We start from the raw sequence: 20,646 nt of genomic DNA, 5'->3' as shown, positions 1-20,646 counted from the left end.
ACATTGAGCTCGCCGGCAATGTTTTACTGAGGTCAATATTGGCGTGACCCCAGTTTACATAAAGTCGAATAATCTAAGGTCATCAAACAAATGAGCAAGAAATTCAACAAATTACATTCGTTCCGAAAAGTTTTTGGGTGATTTATTTACTACTTTCATCATTTATCTCAAAATTAAATGATGTTTCGTTTTGAATAATCTAATACATTATCAATGAAATGATTTTTGTTTATTACTCGAAAAACTATGTGGCTTATTCTTTTGTGCGATTAGTATAAATGAACGATAGTCATAATACCTTTTTACGTAGCGCTTATCAATTTTAATCTTTTCTCGGAACCGCTGTCACAAAATGAATCCAAAGAAAGCAATGTTTCCCAGGAATCAGAACTGGGGAATGATTTTTTGTGGTTATTCAAGGCATCATCAGGAGCTATTTATAAAAAATTCGCATTACCATCAAGAGAGATATTTTATAGTCAGTCCATTAAGTCATAATATTCGTTACGACCGGTTTCGGTTCATTAGACCATTCTCAAGTCTAAGCCGAATAAACCGAAACCGGTTCTTGTGAACATACGGGAAGATGGTAGTTTGGCTCACAGAGTGTACAGAAATGGACCAAAAACTCGATGCACCGGTTCTGGTGCAGGTCTTTTCAGTCGCAGACCCAGGGCAGAGATATTAACCTGCCTAGGAACCTATGCGACTGTATTTCAAGTGGAAATTTACACCATTAAATTGTGTGTGGTGAGATTGGAAGAATCCAACCTCATACACAAGTCAATAAAAATATTCTCGGACAGTCAAGCGGCGTTGAAAGCGTTTGGTTCCTACGAAGCAACGTCTAAATTGGTATCAAATTGCTAAAAACGACTCTCGTTAAGAAAACTCTACAGATTGTCTCTGGTCTGGATTCTTGGCCATACTAGACTGGAGAGCAATGAGACTGCTGACTCCCTTGCAAAGGTGGATGCTGCAAGCAGCTTCATGGGACCAGAACCTGACATTGGCATAGCTTTAGGCTTTGCCAAACAAAGATTAAACACCTGGATGACTCACTCCAAGGCGTTTATTCACCATTCGAAGCTTGATACCAAACAGTTGTTGGGGCGGGCTTTTAGAGTTCGGCATAGCCGTACTCTTACCATCTGACCTGAAATACCTCTCACCATACAAACTTAAGAAGCCGGATTTATTTGGTCGAGTGTTATTAGGTGTGAGCCACAATAAAGCCTTGCGGATGGCTGTGGAGGGTCGAATAGACCCACTCACTTTGGACCTAACCTAACCTAACCCGCCTCTGTGAACACAAGAGAAATTACCGACTCTGACAATCCGACAAATCAGCTCTAGAGCCGTACATGCTCTTAAAAAAGAAGGTACTCACATTATCCCATTAGAAGATACTCCGTAAAACTAAAAATTACTATTCAAAAGTTTATAGACAGGCAATAGAAATTCAAAAACAGGGATAATTTCAATAGAAAAGAAAAGACAATGAACATTATAAAAATTTGGCTACCTGTCCTTAAAGGTACAAAAAAAGTCAGTTAAGCCAAATACGAGGAATCAATCCAATCTCCTAATATAATAAAAAAACCAGAGTCACACACCAACTTGGGCACTGCAGGCAGTACCGCATCGACTTTGATAATGTCTACCGCAGTAGTAGACGAAACTTTAGGCATGAAACCTGCGGACCATGGCCAAAAAAACCTGGAAAATAGCTTTCCGGCCGTGAAAGGTTTTATTTTGCAATGAAACAAGTTGCTAAGCTGAACATAGAGTTATTTTGTTAATGATAACGCTGTGAGTAAAATAAATCATCAACTTTTAAATAAATGAACAAGTGTGACTCGAACGTTAAAAAAAAGTCGTATACTTTCAAAGATAGATTTTTTTTAACATTGTTCAGAACTTCAGAAACCTTAAAATGATCAGGAATCAGTCACAATGTATTCTATTTCAGAAAACTCCATATAAAAGTTATATAAATCGTGCAATAAAAAATTTAATTGAAAGGGTAATATTTTCAAAAAAAATAGATGTTTCTAAAGTATTTTTCTTTCCTGTAATTCAATATTAATTTATATGACAATAGTTGATTCGACAGTGCTTTTTCTTCGAGTTTGTATTTGAAAGTAACTCCTTTGCATGATCGAAAAAAATGTATAGACTTAATTTAGAACTTTGCTTTTTTCCTTTGTTTGTAAGTTCAAAAAAAACTGATCCTGTATATATTAAAACTGACCATAACATGGATGACCTACTACAAAAATAAAGTAATTGCATACATTTCATTTTGAATGAAAACTCAGGTGTAAAAAAGATTTGTTCTAGATCACTTCAACACAATTTGGTGGACTCTCAAAAAAATGATCATACAATTCAAGTAGAGAACTATAAAATGTGAATACAATGGTTAGAGTTGACGAAACATATAATTCTTCACCAAGCAACTCCAAGAAAAAAAATGCTTGTTTTTGTAGCTTCAATGTACACATCGAGACTGTTCTTTTGACAGTATCGAATTTTGCCAAATATTCTCGACAAAATTAGGAAAAACAATCTAAAATATCGCATCAATCTTCATCATGACAATGCCTGTGATCACATTAACATCAAATTGACCGTTTGAAGCCGAAAACATGGAATTGGCAATTCGTGTCAGGTATATTCTCCTGATTTATCGCACAGTGACTGTTTTGTTCCCCTATATCATCAGAATACGTGAACAGTGATTTCAGCTATTGGAGACTTGCAAAACTTCAGAGAAAACTTCGAGAATTGATGTATCGATTGTATTAACCCTAGAAGTGGATATTTTAGAAAACAATGAAACTGTTTGTTCCAAAACAATTTTTTCTACTTTTAGAAAAAACTCAAAAGATAATCCTAATACGACCAACCGTCGTACAGGAAAAAAAGAAAAGTTAATTGGCTCTTTGGTAATGATAAATTAAGCACATAAATTTTCCAAAGCACTTCAAAGCAAACTTTTCAATCATCTTCTTGTTCACCGCCTTTTATATTATAAAAAAATTGTTTTACATTTTCTCCTAAATGAGCGCTCGTTAAGAGTTCAAAGATATCCAATCCCGCACGTTTAAAGTGAAATTCGATCAAGCTGGAAAATAATGAAGCACAAGATGTATCGTCTTTCTGGAGAGGATACTTTATAGGAAAAGTCTTGCTACAAACGTTTGATGCGGATTCGCGAGGCTTTTTCGTTAGAAGCTTTCGAAGCGATAATGTTAACTTTTATCTTCAGGATGTTGTTGCAGAATTTTGTTTACCGCTCTCCGATATTGCCAAATGGTTGGGATGGATACTTTCAATTTGCTTATTATTATAATCGGAATCTAAATAGTCTAGAAATAAATGCATAGGTCAGGTGAATGTAGACATTTTGTTTGAATGAACTTATCGATTGGAACAGTGAGTAAAAATATTTTCTTTTTTTAATGGAAAGTGGGGTATGCTGAGATCTTGTTTGCCTGATATTTTGATTACTTATCTATCCAACTCTGTTTTGTTTTAAGAATCATCACTAATCAACAATTTTAACAAGTTTTGAAAATCTATATAAATATTATAAAATGCAATGCAAGGTGAACATTTCAAACATTTATTGAGTTTTGAATACTTGGGAGACCCTTTAAAATAGTGTAAATAGTACAGTCGAAGACAGTTTATAGTTATTATAAATTGTCTACGACTATACTATTTGCCACACTAATACTTTAATATTTCAATGATGTGTCAAATAGTATAGTCGTAGACAATTTATAATTACTATAACTAGTATAGTATGATCTCTATACAATTTATAGTAATTATAAATTTTCTTTCGGCACTATTAATAGTTTAATATTGTGAAAAATAGTGAAGACAATTTATAATTTTTATAAATTATATGGCATGATCTTAGTCTACACTATTTTATACTATACAATTTTTAATAATTATAAATTGTCTGTGACTATACTATTTACCACATTATTGAAATATTAAACTATTAATATAGTGTGGCAACTAGAATAGTCGTAGACAATTTATAATTACTATAAATAGTATAGTATGATCTTGGACTATACTATACAATTTATAATAATTATAACTTTTTTTCGACTGTACTATTTGCGACACTATTATGAGTCTGATATTGTGAAAAATAGTGAAGACAGTTCATAATTATTATAAATTGTCTATGACTATACTATTTACCACATTATTGAAATATTAAACTATTAATATAGTGTCGCAAATAATATAGTCGTAGACAATTTATAATTACTATAAATAGTATAGTATGATCTTGGACTATACTATACAATTTATAATAATTATAAATTTTCTTCGGCTGTACTATTTGCGACACTATTATTAGTTTAATATTGTGAAATATAGTGAAGACAATTCTTAATTATTATAAATTGTATGGCATAATCTTGGACTACACTATTTCATACTATACAATTTACAATAATTATAAATTGTCTACCACTATACCATATGCCACACTATTGAACGTATTACAATACAATAATTGAATTATGAGTATAACATACAACCAGCCTATTTTTTATTCTTATTCTAATTTACAGACCAACATGATTCTCGTACAATGCACATTTAAGCTGATATTGGAATAACCGCATAGATGAAAACTACATGCATAATAGTACCACGATTTATATTTTTTACAATTTTTTTTGCAAGTGTTTTTTTCAGAATTCAGTAAAAACGTTGGCCGTGACGTCAATTTGTTTTCCAGGTCGATTTGACTGTTACTTCCGAAATTAATAAGCGTTTCATATTACGGAACAGACTTCATTCATGTTCTTTTTCCTGCTTCACAAAAATCCGATACATTTTGAAACGCGTGTTGAAGGAGGGGGGCATTTCAATGTTAGTGACGACAGAGTCATTTTTCAAACTTCGATTTTCTTTCGAAATGGAAAAATTTGTGGGTTACTCCCTGATGACTGAACCATGTCAATCACAAAAAGTATCATTTATTTTTTTGTATGTTCAGATACCATATTTAACAATGGTCATATAAAAATACAGTTTATGATGAACAAAATATCCAAACATTCTGTTTATGAATATTTCAAGGTACGATACAGGTGAATGTCTGCCTGAATCTTCAATAGGTTATTGAAGTTCATCGATTGTTTTCAAGCAATGTCACACTGTTGAATATCTAATAAGGCATATTTTCATTTCGTAATAATTGTATGTCAATGACTTGAAAATACTAGATGGGCTCCAATTGAAAGCTTTTGAAATTTCATAAGTTTGTGAGTTATTGTGCCAAGATGACCCTACTTTTGTTATTTTCAAAACAATGGATCAAGAACCATTTCGTGTTTTAATTTTATACTGCTTCTTGATGGGAAAAAATACCGTTCAACCGAAGCAATGGATTGAAGAGTTTTATAAGGACTCCGCTCTATCAGAAACAGCAATGGGGAATATTCCTCAATTTGGGTTATTACAGCAAATGCAAGTTTGAACAAAATACAGTTGAGGCTGATTCATCATGAGTTTTTCAAATTCACTTCCAAAAGTATTCTGGTTGGATGGAAGAGCAATTTCTGCCTTTATTCGTGATGCGCAGACGTTGAATTCTGCCATTTGTTAGGTTAGATTAGTATCCCTTGTACTGAGTAACCTTTCAATAAAAGCATTTATTATTATTATTATTATTAAATTTATGTTTCAAATGTTGGGTTTTAATTTTCAAAGGGACTTGTTTCTAATTCACATACTGGCAACAGCGCCTTTATCAAGTTGAAATCATTTAAACGTACCTAGATATTCTACTTTAAAAAAAGGAAATTATCTTTATAAATCAACAATCAAGGCAAAATATAAATTATAGTTCAATACCACCTCCGCAAGCCACATAAAAAACAGTTGTTTTGTTATTTATTTATATAGAGGAAGATAGGTTAGGTGCACAAAATGTAATATGTTACAGAATGTCTCGAAACTCGAAACATAAGTAAACAGCACGCCTCTGAAATATGTCATCTTTGTTTGTCTCATACAGGTAACAGATTCATTGTCCTTTATTAGCTATAACCGACGTTGCCAAATGGTGAAATAGAAACGAATCCCTTTAAATGTTGAATGCATTATTTCATTCCTCTTTTTTAAGTATTTAAATAATTTTTTAAAGAAAAAGGTTGACATGATAAGTTCAAAATTCGTTGTTTTAGAGCTCTTTCATGAAATCTACTTGATTTTCGGCAGGAGGAACATTCCCCATTGAACGTTGGTTTGTTGGCTTGAAACGTGGTAGTAGAGACATCGATGATGGAGAACGCAGTGGACGTCCAAATGAGGCAGTAACACCAGAAAACACAAAAAGTCCACAAAAACGTCTTGAATCGTCAAAAAAACGTGTCGACTTTATATTACATCAGCAATTGACTATGAGAAAGCTCTTTTCAAACTGGGTGCTGCGCGAGTTTACTGTTGACCAAAAACAAGAACGTCTTGATTGTTTGGCCATGTTCAAACATAACAAACCGGAATTTTCACGTCGATATGTGACAATGTATGAAACATGGATCCCTCACTTCACTCTGGAATCAAAAAACGATCGTTATCTGAGTGTGAGAGCAACTGGTTAACCTCGTAGAAAACGCCCGAAAGCACAAAAATCAGCTGGAAAGGTTATGGCCTCGGTATTTTGGGATGTGCATGTTGTAATATTCATAGACGCTCTTGAGAAAGGAGAAACCATCAACAGTGAATATTATAAAGCGTTATTGAAGCGTTTGAAGGCCAAAATTGCGAAAAAAACGACCCTATTTGAAGAAACAGGAAGTGCTGCTACATCAGCAACAAGTACGAAACCGAAGTTTTCAAAATAATCGACTTTGATCAGTTATCCGAGGAACTTTCTACCATCACAACTGTTTAACGCATGTGATGACGTTGATATTCTCTAGGAAAAATTTCACTCGACCGTAACTGCCTCAGCTGACAAGAACTCCCGCAACAAAATATGCCGGAAAAATCCTCTCAAACCATGGATCAATGCCGAAATAATGTCACTCATACATCATTTGATTATCTGCGAGCGCTTTCGACAGCTGGTCGTGCTGTCATCCTCTAGGCACTATTCTATCTGAACGTGTTATCCTGTTGTGTGTCTTTTTATACGGTCCGAACGCTTCAATGCAGGTACTTCTGTTGCTTTAGGTAAATTTGCCTGTATTTGGATTACATCAGGTACTATTCTTTGTGTTAAGTCTTCTCTAGGTTTATTGTTTATAGGCGTGTATGTTGATTTCTTTAATATATTGAATGTTAGGTCTTGTTGTGTTTTGATTTGTACTTGTTCCTCGATAAGTGATTTCGGACTGTTAAATTCATGGATGTTTAAGTTTTCCCAAATGTCCATGCGGTTTCCCTTATTGACTTGTTTTATGAGTTTTATGTTCTCTGGTAGGGGAAGGTTATGTTTGTTTTGTATGGCGTGTGTTGCGAGGTTTGATTTATAAACTATTGGGTTTATGTATGTATTTTTGTGTTCATCGTACCTTTGGATCAGTTTTTTCTTGGTTTGGCCAATATAGAATTTGTTGGAGTCCGAGCATTATATACTGTTTATCCCGTTTTGGTTTTTGTCTTCTTCTTTTTCATAGCTGTTTATTTTTTGTGTTACTTTCGTGTTTAGCTTGTATGTGATGTTGATGTTCAATTGCTTGAAGATGTTTTTTAGTTTTTTGGTTTGGTGTCCTGTGTGCGTAAATGCTGTCCATCGTTGTGTTGTTTTGTCTGTTGGGTTAGTTTGATCCTTGTTCTGTATTTTTTGTTTGATTCTGTTTCCTAATGTATATATTATCTTTTGGGTGTATCCGTTTTCGTTCGCTATTTGGTATATGATTTTCCGTTCTTTGTTCCGGGCTTCCTTGCTGAGTGGTATCCTTAACATTCTATATATGAAAGCGTTATATGCAGCCATTTTTTGTGATGGTGGTTGGTTTGAACTGGTATGGTAGAGCTTGTTTGTGTAGGTTTCCTTTATATTGCCATTTGACATTGTGTTTTGTTGTGGTTATATCCGATGGTTATGTCCAGGTAGTTAAGTTTCGAGTTGTTTTCTTCCTCAATGCTGAAAAATAGTTTTTCATTTATTTCATTAATTTCTTTTGTTATTTGATCTATTCTTATTCCATTGTTTTGTGATATGTACAGTCCATCGTCAACATATCTGAACCATTCTCCTCTTTCATCATGTGTTTTTATTATTTTTAAGATTTTCTCATCTATGGTTTGCAAGTATATTTCGGATATAATGCTAAATAGTGGGGATCCCATCGCTAGTCCATCTGTTTGTTTATAAATTTTTCCTTCAGAGTCGAAATAATTTTGATTGAGTATTGTATTTAGACTGTGTTCCATTTGGTTAATGTAGGTTTTGTCTATGTTTTGGTGTTTTAGTTTATCAGATATGATGTTTATACTTTCGTTGACTGGTATGTTGGAGTACATGTTTTTTATGTCAATGAGAATAGTTTAGTGTTCGGGCTGACAACATCTCACGCGGTTGGGAACCCCTGCCATAGATACCTCTTCTAGGTACCTGAGTCTTGAGTGTCTTGAATTAATTTCACAATATTGCCTTAACTACTTGTCTTAAATTAATTTTACAATGTGTCCTTATGTAATAGTCAGTTATATATAATAATTAAAATGTTATTTCATCAAACTATATAAGTACTACAATATTAGGCATTATAGGCATCTAGATGCCTGTTGTTGTTAACTTGTCAAACTAATCTTAGTGAACTAAATTCTATTGAATGGTTTTGTTGTAAAATATGATTGGCGAGTGCTGATTTTTCATGTCTTTCGTATTTTAAATGAGATAGGTAATCCTTATATCTTATTTTAATAGATCTTTTTGTCTGTCCATAATATTTTGCATCACAGTCCTTACATTTAATTTCGTAAATTCCAGACTTTTCCGAATTTTTGATTTTATCTTTTGGATTTCCTAAAAGGCTCTGTAGTGTATGACTTGTTTTAAAAACTACCTTCACACCTAGTTCCTTCAAATTGAAAAGTTCTTCGTGTTTTGGTGGTATGGAACTGTTATCTTGGTATCTTGTATTTTTTTGGTTTTTTAAAGTCGAGATTTCGTTCATTCTTAACCTAAACTTCTTCTTCCTTATTATGTCATCTACAACACCCCTCGAGAAACCGTTAGTGGCTGCTATTTCCTGTATTGTACGTCTTTCTTTTGTGAACCTCTCATGTGAAAGAGGAAAAGTCAAATGACGATGCACTAGAAAATTCATCCCAGCACGTTTGTGCTGTCCACAGTGATGTGAACTGTCGGGAAATACCTGTACTAGTTTCCTTTCTAAATACATTATATTCCAGCCCTCCATATTGGCTTCTCATTACCAAAACGTCAAGAAATGGAAGTTGTCCTTCATTTCCTAACCCGTGTGTGAATTTTATAAAATTCACGTATGAGTTGATTGAAAAGTGGTGAAAAAAATATCCAATACATATACAGTGTGACCTATTTAAGATAGAAGCACCCTTATAAAACTTACATTTTTCAACCGATTGGAATGTTTTTTTTTGTTAGGTAGATATTCAAAGTCTATTAGGACACCAAATATCATGAATAAATTTCAATTTCCAGGGCCAACTAATCTTATTTTTCAAGGTCAAAAATCTAAAAAAATTACTAGCGATTTTTTTAGAAAAACTCTGACTACACCACTGGATTTGTGACATTTTCAAATAGGTAACATGTAAATTACGTTGAAATGCGTCAATCAATAAAAAAGGTATAAAAGAATGAAATTTGAAAAATATGCCGTTTAATCAACCCACCAATTCATGTTCAGGAATTTTATGAAAATTTTGAATACACCACTGGATTCAGGATGTCTTGAAATATCACTGGTCACAGTTTCATCGAAATCTGTTCAGTAATAAAAAAGTTATAAGGGAATGAAATTTGAAAAATATGTTGTAAAATGAAATTTTAACAACGTTTTTACTACACCACTGTTGATTATTGAAAAAATTATTGGGGTGATTATTGCAATGTCGTACAATTATAACATCTGAAAATCATGATGGTAAAAATAGTCTATAGGTATTTCTCGAAGTGGAGTGGATACATAAACAAGTACAATCAGGAGAGAACTCCTGGTTAATCTTCATGAAAACAATTTCAACAATATAAGACAAGTCTAATGTACACCCAATAGAAATTATAACGAAAAAAATATGCAATGGATAATAATTATTATCATTCCAGTAGGTAACATCAGCTGTGATTTCTTCCTTTTGTTGAATAGCAAAAAATGAGATTTGCAATTTTAACTGTCTGTTATTCAGAATGCATTAATGAAATAAATAAGTAAGCTGTGACTTACAGTTTCTCATCTATTTATTTGCGCATGAATTGTCATTTTGTTAAATTGTCATTTTGTTACGCACCATTAGTGAACTGAATAATTTGTGTTTCAAAATAAAAACAGATAATGGCTCAATTGTCAATTCAAGAAAAAATCGAAATTATACGTCTTTCCGGTGATGATTACCGGACTGAAAGAGAAGTAACTAGAATATTCAATGAAAGACACCCAAATCGTCCAGCCATAAGTAACAGCACGGTACATAAAATAAACCAAGTTTTCAATCGGACTGGAGCAGTAACCACATATATTTTAAAGAACAATATACGAAGAAGGAACGAAAATAACCAGACTATATTAGATTACTTCAGAAATAATCCAAATAGTAGTTTGAGGGATGCCAGCTTAGATTTAAACTTACCTCGGGAGAATGTTAGGCGATGTCTGAAGAAAAATAAATTGAGGCCACTTAAACCAAAGTTTTTACATACTCTGGAACTAGGTGATCAAGAAAAACGATTGGAATTCTGCTTATGGGCCCAGGGCGAGTATCTTAATGACAGGCAATTTTTAAAGAAAATTTTATTTAGTGATGAAGCTAGTTTCACAACAAATGGAGTGGTTTCATCACAAAATATTCGCTATTGGGCCACTGAAAATCCTAACTGGGTGATAAACTGTAAAAGGCAGTATTCAGAAAAAGTGAACGTTTGGTGTGGAATACTGAATGAAAGGATAATTGGACCATTCTTTTTCGACGGCAACATGAATGGCGCAATTTTCCTACAATTTTTAAGGAATGAATTTTCGGACGCAATAGATGAACTTCCCCTTGCAGAAACAAGAAATTTATATTTTCAGTTAGATGGTTGTTCCATACATAATGCTGGAATTGTGAAGAGTTGGCTGAATCAAAATTACCCTAATCGTTGGATAGGAAGGGGGAGTACATTAATTGGATGGCCACCAAGATCGCCTGACCTTACTTCACTCGATTTTTTTCTTTGGGGTTATGTTACACAAAAGGTTTACAAATCACGACCAAGGAATCGAGTGGAACTGTGCACCAGAATTCAGCAAGCTTGCGATGCAATAACTCCACAACAATTGAGAAATACTTTAAAAAATATTCGTAAGCGATATGATAAATGCATTGAATTGGATGGAAGTTTGGTGGAGGCCACCAGAATATGAATTGCACTCATTTATTTTTCAATTCGGTATCTTCTTGGTTTCTATTTTTACATTGATTGTGAATAAATGATTGTTTTCCGCTAGTTTGTAGCAATTAGAAAAATGTACTTACAGTTAGTTTTTTGTAGATTCATTTGAAATTATTGACACTAAAGTTTGTTGTGATAAACTGATTGATTGATATGGTTCGACATACATTATGAAAGGAAATTGATTCTCCCGTAAACGTTTCATGAATTTTATTTGAATAAATAATATTTTGTTGAATATTGCCCCTAATCCAGTGGTGTAGTAAGAACGTTGCTAAAATTCCATTGAACAACATATTTTTCAAATTTTATTCCTTTATAACTTTTTTATTACCGAACAGATTTCGATGAAACTGTGATCAGTAATATTTCAAGACATCCTGAATCCAGTGGAGTATACAGAATTTTCATAAAATTCCTGAACATGAATTGGTGGGTTGATTAAACGGCATATTTTTCAAATTTCATTCCTTTATAACTTTTTTATTGATTGACGCATTTCAACGTAATTTACATGTTACCCATTTGAAAATGTCACAAATCCAGTGGTGTAGTCAGAGTTTTTCTAAAAAAATCGCTAGTAATTTTTTTAGATTTTTGACCTTGAAAAATAAGATTAGTTGGCCCTGGAAATTGAGATTTATTCATGATATTTGGTGTCCTAATAGACTTTTTGAATATCTACCTAACAAAAAAAAATCATTCCAATCGGTTAAAAAAAGTAAGTTTTATAAGGGTGCTTCCATCTTAAATGGGTCACACTGTATATTCAACTGTTATTGTGGTCAAGGCTTTTTCCAGCTTTACGTGACGAAATGAATCATCTTATGGTCCGCTCATAACTTAGATAGCGAAATAAACCTATATTCAGGTGATAATGAGTAATAATCACTTCAATAGCGGACTATCGTAACAACCTAGCCTAGAAATCTAATTTCGCTTATCAAGTGATGAAATTAAAACGATTGAATCATAAACAAAGAACATCCGAAGCCTATCTAATAAATAATTCCACCCTTCTGAACCTGTCCCCTATAATCGTCGAATTAAACTCATTTATTTTTTGACCTGAACAAATTTTCACAATACAGTAATAATTCTAAATGAGAAACGGGAGTAATAATTTTCGTGGGGGTATCAAAGAACAGGCTCCATGTATACGAAGAATCAAATTACCCTGATGTGCTCTTAAATTTTTGTGGTCGCGGTCCCCCAGTTACCCGCATATATTTTTCCTTCGTTAATTGACCGTATTGGATTGTGATTATTATCTACTTGAATCTCATTCAAGTTTGTTGTCGATTTTCCGAATAATTTCATTGCCAGATTTATGATTAAGAAATTGTAGAAAAGATTTTCGGTCGGTATAACACCTGTGCTAAAAAATCTCGGCCCTGGCTTCATTTAACATTTCAATATCACTTTTGTAGAACGAATTATATTTTGCGTCTAAATAGGTCTAAATATATCTTCAAAATCTCCAAAAGGGCTCCACGAAGTTTAAAATGAATAGGCCAATTATTTATACCTTTTATCCCATTATTTATGCCAACGGCGATTGGGAAAAAAGTTTTTAGTTATTTAGTTATAACTTGTTGATTAGACTACATGAATATTTTTATATTTTCCCATGAACTGATGAAATGCGTAACTGACACCAGCACATAATAAGAATTGATGGCCGTCATAAAATACGCACCCTGTTGAAATATTTCAATCATCAACCAACTTAACAAATGAATCTCAATTAGCAACTTTTTTAACCCGAAAAAAACAAACAAATCGTGTGAATTACAGTAATATCCTTGACTGGACTAGACTCTGTTATTAATTTATTTTTATTTTCACCAGAATTACGTTATGAACGAAGCAGGAGGTAGTCGAGCGAGTTAAAATAGAAGCAGAAACCATAAAATCCCAAGCAGCGTTATGTAATGGAAATGAATTATTCTGTGTACACTGCGGCTAGGCAATGAAGGTGAAACATTCGTGAAAGATAAAAAAAAATGTTATGGCTTCTAGCGAGGGTTGACATCCTCGGGATGAAATGACATTTGTACCGAAAGTAGGGTAATTTCCTAGCGTTTTACAGAGATGTTTCCATTCTTGAATTACTGCCACTGTTTTCTTCCACATTGCCTTCTCTCACAAATATTTTTCTATTGGCATTACAATTACATTTCTATTACAAAAATTTCTATTATTTCATTGATATTTGTTTGAAGGTGGTTGACAATGTTTCGTGGTGTATTTCATCAGTTCGGACTTCCATTGTCTAATATAATATAAATTAATTTCCCTGAAAAAATTTAAAAAGATTAACCGAAAATAACCATTTTATTAAAAAAAAATCTGAAATTACAAAGAAATAACATACAAGCAATGACAAAAAAAATAAAAAATAGAAATATCAATAAAAGCTGAAAATTAAAAAAAATCTAAAAATATTATTAACAAAAAATTAAAAATAAAAATTAAAAAGATTCCAAACCAAGTTACGTCACGACGTTTCGATTGTTAGTACCCACAATCGTCTTCGGGTGATAATTGGACTCATTCCTCCGAGATCTGACTATTTATAGGTCATTCGAGTGCTTTCACCTATCTCCTCTTCCCTCTCTCTCCACTTCATTGGTTTTAGCGGGAGATGACCGTTTGGCGGGAGTTAGTCGTTTTTCGCCTGATTAGAGGTTTCCATATGTTACGTATCTCTACGCTAGCTTGGCTAAATGCGTTGTTGGACAACATATACGCGGCTTCTTTTAATTTTGTCCTAAACCAGTGTTCCTCTTTGTGGATGATTTCAGCTTGAGCCCACTTGATGTTATGTTGATGAGTCCAAACATGCTCTGCTATTCCGGATTTGCTGGTTTCTCCTCGCTGTGTGTGTTTCTTGTGTTCAGCAATGCGAACTTTCAATGGCCTCTTAATTTCACCGATGTATGATTCTCCGCACTCGCAGGGTATACGGTAAATGCAAATGTTGGAATCGCAGTCCGCGTTTGGTGGCCTGGTTTTCGTGAGGCCGCTACGGATAGTGTTCCCAGATCTGAAACAGGTCCTGATGTTATACTTGGACCCAATCCTTCTTATCCTTTCCGATAATCCTCCGATGTAAGGAAGTACAAGTAAATCATCTAAAAGAACAATTCGTTCAGGCCAGTCTCAACACCCTACACAGTAGGTTAATGGACTGACACCTATCAGAAAACAACTACTCCCCTGGCTAATACCACGAAGGGCGTTGGATTATATCCGACAGGTGTCAGTGCAGGATTCTTCACTGAAGTTATTCCTGCATATGCTGTTGGCGATACAACTGCCGCAATAGATTTTCAATTATTGGAACACACTTGCAGACCGGTTTCGGGCTGTTTGGCCACTCGTCAGTGCAAGGTAGTGTATATCATCAACATAAAGTCGATGATTTCCGATAATTGAAAATCGAATTCCGTCAGAGTATCATTCCTCGAACTAAGCTGAAGACTACAACAAACATCAGGTTTGTCGTCGCTCCATCTGCCTGTGAACGAGGTAACCAACTGCATATCCAAATTTGCCCAATTCCTCGTAAAAGGAAAGAAATCTTTCACGTATAGTCAGTGGGCATACTTGAAGACTGGCTATAAATCAAATCATCTAAAAGAACAATTCGTTCAGGCCAGTCTCAACACCCTACACAGTAGGTTAATGGACTGACACCTATCAGAAAACAACTACTTGTTGTTTTCTGATAGGTGTCAGTCCATTAACCTACTGTGTAGGGTGTTGAGACTGGCCTGAACGAATTGTTCTTTTAGATGATTTGATTTATAGCCAGTCTTCAAGTATGCCCACTGACTATACGTGAAAGAAGTACAAGTACTGGTTGTGGCGGCTTCTCTTCCTTGTGGAGCTCTTGCTCTCTTCTAGCTAAAGCCTGTTCCACCATCACTCTGGAGTAACCATTCCGTTGAAGGTAATTTTTGATGATGCCTAGTTCCTTTTCGAGACCTTCCTTTGTATTACAGAGCCCGAAAGCACGGTCTAGCAGAATATTGATGATTCCTCTCTTAGTCGTATGATTGGGGTTGGATTACTGGTTTAGATACTGTCCTGTCTGAGTGTGTTTTCGATATACAGATGTTTTCCATTTAGTGTCGGTCCTCTTCACAAATACGTCTAAGAAAGGCAATTCGTTGTAGACTTACTTCTCCATTGTGAAAGTGATGGCAGGACTTACGTTGTTCACCCGAAGACGATTGTGGATACTAACAATCGAAACGTCGTGACGTAACTTGGAATCTTTTATTTTTTATTTTTTATTTTTTATTAATAATATTTTTTGATTTTTTTAATTTTCTGCTTTTATTAATATTTCAATTTTTTATTTGTTTGGTTGTTGTTGTATGTTATTTCTTTGTAATTTCAGTTTTTTGTTTAATAAAATTTGTTATTTTCAGTTAATCTTTTTCATTTTCTCAGGGTTATCAAATCAATTTATATTACGTTATTATACTTATTCTGCACCAGAAGACCACATTCATCCATTGCAGTGCCCAGCATTACCATATGACAACCGGCAATTTTTCGAAGAAAAATGCATATTTCAATAATTGGTTGTCATTTTCTTGATCTCTAGAATTGATCGAAACACTTTGACATGAAATTATCATTGTTTTGAAAAATAAGATAACTCCGTCGCTGATGGGTTAATTTGATTTACTTTTGCAGAGGCATTCCTTTCAAAGCTTCTCATAGATTTTCTTCCATAAAAACGTAACTGTTTTGTGGGTCGAAATCGTTTTTGCAAAAGTATTACGACAAATAAATAACGTCACTAACTATTTAATTTTCTTTAAAGGCGTACTGAACGACATTGAAAAGCCTGCGATACTTGTAATTTAGAAATTCAATTCAATTCAATTCAATTTTATTTTCAGAACCATTTTACATACAATCATTAATATCAGCACAGTTAATAATGTGAAAATAAATAATATAAATAAAATAATGAATATTAATCAGAGTTTTTTTTAAATGACTCACTGAAGTAGACTCACGCTAGGCAAATATAACCTGTTTTGTGATGTCTAAATCAGCGTGGCATTTGTACAATTGTATGTCTTATGTGTAATTGTATTAATATGGTAAGTGAAGCTTTCTTACATTTTTTATAGAAAGACGATAAAAGAGAGAATTTAAAATTGGGGTTCAAATGAAATTGGATAATTTGAATCATTTCGATTGGGGTATAACCACTTATTGTGGTATTATTGTTAAAATTCGGCAGTGTATGTGTAGTGCTTATATACACAATATATACAAAACATAAGTATTTTTTTTTCAGTATGAAGTTGGAAATTTTTCTGGGTGATTATGTACATACTTGTTCGCCTCTTTTTTGAATAGTTTGAAGGATGTTATATCTTTTAAATTTTTAGGTAAGACGTTGAATAAATCATCTATTGACGTAATTATTGTAATGTCCATTGGATAACTGAATTTGTTTGATTTCCAGAAGCCTGTAAAGAGAATAACCCATTTCGAGTAATCGGTAATCCACTTAGTTCAATTAAAGGACAACTAGCACATATCCTGAATTTCCTAATACCGCGATCATGCGAGAGATGAGATAAATTAAAATATATTAGGGCGTTGGATTATATCCGAGTGGCCAAACAGCCCGAAACCGATCTGCAAGTGTGTTCCAATAATTGAAAATCCTTTGCGGCAGTTGAATCGCCAACAGCATATGCAGGAATAACTTCTGTGAAGAATCCTGCACTGACACCTGTCGGATATAATCCAACGCCCTTCGTGGTATTAGCCAGGGGAGTAGTTGTTTTCTGATAGGTGTCAGTCCATTAACCTACTCTGTAGGGTGTTGAGACTGGCCTGAACGAATTGTTCTTTTAGATGATTTGATTTATAGCCAGTCTTCAAGTATGCCCATTGACTATACTTGAAAAAAAAATCATATATTTAAAAATTGAGTTTGTTCACCTACAAAATTGAGATATGTTATTCTTGACACCCGATTTGATGAGAAAAACTTCACGTTATAGTTTTCCAGGCCGTCTGAGGAGGTGAAAATGGGGTGGAATCATATATTTAAAAATTGAGTTTGTGTACCTACAAGATTGATATATGTTAAGTATTCCTTCTGTTCTGTTTTTTCAATATTTCAGACAATAAGCGTATAATATTGAAAAATGGTAGATGTTCAGAGTCGGTAAATGAAAAACTAATAATGCGATATTTTTTCTCAGTGTAATTTGTGGATGTGGAAAACTTCACACTCATATGCTACGATTTCCTATATAGGTATTTATGTAATAAAATTGGGAAAAACCCAACTCAGCTACGGTCTCGGGAATAACTTCGACTCAAGTCATTAGACATCTTAGGATGTCTTATGAGATACATGGATTCCCACTCGTATGTTCTCAAGTTAACATTCATATTCTCTTATCCCGCTGATGCTCTGAAACTTTGCACAATATAGGGTATCAACCTAAACCTGTAGTTTAATATCCAGCGGGTGAAAAGCGGGGAAAACCCAGGCGAAAACTCCGTGAAAACTAGGATTAAAAGTGTGCTTCATCTCGGCTCTATATTTCTTGTTTGCCGTAAGATAATCCCTGAATATTGCGACCGTGTTCGATTCATCGAATATTGTTCATCCTCAGTCCATTATACTCGATAACAATACAATTTTTGATCCATTTTTGAATTAATTAAAGCTAATATATTCGCTCATAAGATTGAAAAAATTATTATCATGTATTCAGAAACATATTACAAATTTTATGCATAACTGGTACCTGGTATTTTTTTTATTTAAGCAAAACCGCATCAACCTCAGAGGGTGATTAGCGGGGTACATTACAATATTATACAAGGCGTGCCAACACAATTTGGCCCTTCCCTGTAATTTTTTTTCGAAATTGGTTTATTCAACTTGATTTATCTATTAGCATTCTCAACTCCATGATATTTTCTAGTACTTAAATACTTTGAAAGCTACATTTTTATTTAGTGATAATGATTTGACGTTACTTTAATCAATGTGACGATAAAAACCTATATGAAAAAACTACTTTTCGTTGAATGACAGGGAAATAACTTTTTCAACTTCATTTCGCACACCGTAACGGAGTATCTCTTAACTAGTTCTCGACTTCTCACCTTTTGGTTCATTTTGAACCCAAATCTACACAAATCTACACATTTCTGTGTAGAAAATGTACATTTACAATGTTTTCCTTTCTTCGGATGTTCCCTGCTCTTCAGCATATTAATCTCGATATTAACGCCTTTTCAAGAAATAATATAGAGGGAATCTGACACCAGTAGTAATGCATAAGTTGAAAAGAAGGTGCAATATTATTTGAAAACCGATCTCCAAAGGATTAGTCTAATTTTATTGTAATCGAGTCACATATTTGAAATTATTCATTTAATTAATTATTTTGACAGCTGTCATTGTGATGCCCTTGTATTTCGTGGAAGTGGAGAGATTACCTAATTTTACAGTGAGGTGTTTTATTCTTCTCAAAAAAATTATTGAAATCACATTATCACATAAGGTAGGGCTGCTTTTTTTGTTCGTCATCCACAGGTAGGTGACGCTGTGATTTGAAAATTAGGTAGAGCTACGTGAATTATTATTCACATCATGAAGACGTTGAATCACCTATGAAAACAATGTTTAATAAGCAATTAATATATATGTAATTACCCATGGTGTAAGTATCCAGCTGTAGTAGTCAAAATCCAGAAAATGAAAACAATAAAATCCAGAGAATAAACAAATCAACAGTATCCAAATGAGTCACACAGAAAATCCTAACACAGAACACGTCCACAGGTCACCACCAAAATTCTCAGAGCATTATCCATAAAACTAAGTGTGGTTACATTCTTCACAGGTACAAAGCGAAAGTCTTGTTTTTCAATGACATATTTAAGTAGTTTAACGAAAGAAAGCACGAAATTCTTGTCCTGATCCGAAGACACTATGATAACTGACACTGGAGTCACGAAAAAACTAGAAATGTTAGGTTACTTCCGGAATTTTAGATAAAAACATAAACAATCCATCCTATTCATGTGACAGAACCCGAAAACACCACCGACTTCTTTCGCTCATTCAACAGAAGACACGAATGCCGCAAAAAGGCGAGTGAGACGACCGTGGCGCACCAACGGAGAATTTCGTCAACACACGAACTAGCAACAAGGTACGATCGAATCGTTTAGTATACGGGGCAGGTTGAAAGATGTTCAGTTACCTTTTCACAGAAAATTACATAAACAGTAGAGTGAATAAAGGTGCGGAAATGGATCAGTATACCATTGCTGTATTTTTTGACCTTCAAAGGGCAAACTGTAGATAGATGGAGACTGGTTAGAAATATTAAAAGCGTAGGTATTGATGGAACCGCACTAAACTGGATCATGAATTATCTGAGCAATTGACAGCAAAAGTTGAAACTAGAGGAAGTTTATTCGGATAAAATGCAAAATAATATAGGTGCCCCCCAAGGGTCTATTTTGGGACCATTATTATTTCTCATATATTCAAATGACATTGTCACCATAGAAGAAGAATGTAGAATTCATTCATTTGCCGACTGTACTTCAGTAGTGATGGTGTACACGAGTGTGTTGATACTATAAACACTAGTCTTGAAAGGGTGTATAGATATTGCTCTGCAAATCTGCTGAGCGTGAACGTGAATAAAACAAAATGGATGTTATTAGGAAAATATAAAGATCATAATAATAAAAACCTACTTCTACGATTGAATGACAGTGATATAGAGAAGGTAAACAAATTCGTGTACTTGGGTGTAACTATTGACAGCAACTTGACGTTCAAGGAACATGCTAATCAAGTTATCAAAATGATAGCTTACAAAATCAACTATTCAAGAAGATGTTTCCCATATATGAGCCAGTGGTCTAAATTATTAGTCTACAACTCCATAATCCTTCCACATTTGAATTATTGTTCTACCATTCTG

General features: G+C 33.9%; 1 protein-coding gene across 6 annotated transcripts in view; it reads right to left on the bottom strand.

The window, feature by feature from the left end:
- PDZ-GEF (PDZ domain-containing guanine nucleotide exchange factor) overlaps nt 1-20,646 on the bottom strand; it is a 294,638-nt gene that overhangs the window by 177,975 nt on the left and 96,017 nt on the right. The window contains exon 1 of one of the 6 annotated variants that reach the window (XM_074172122.1): nt 19,359-19,794. The exons of the other annotated variants lie outside the window; for them this stretch is intronic. The gene's annotated coding sequence lies outside the window, so the exon portion shown is untranslated. Of the gene's footprint in view, nt 1-19,358; nt 19,795-20,646 lie in introns of those variants that run through there. 6 annotated transcript variants of the gene reach the window in all.

The sequence above is a fragment of the Leptinotarsa decemlineata genome, unplaced genomic scaffold (assembly GCF_025532065.1).
Source record: "Leptinotarsa decemlineata unplaced genomic scaffold, Ldec_3_MD MMD2_tig00000035_RagTag_RagTag, whole genome shotgun sequence".
Lineage (NCBI taxonomy): Eukaryota > Metazoa > Arthropoda > Insecta > Coleoptera > Chrysomelidae > Leptinotarsa > Leptinotarsa decemlineata.
This window is presented reverse-complemented; position numbering and strand designations above follow the sequence as displayed.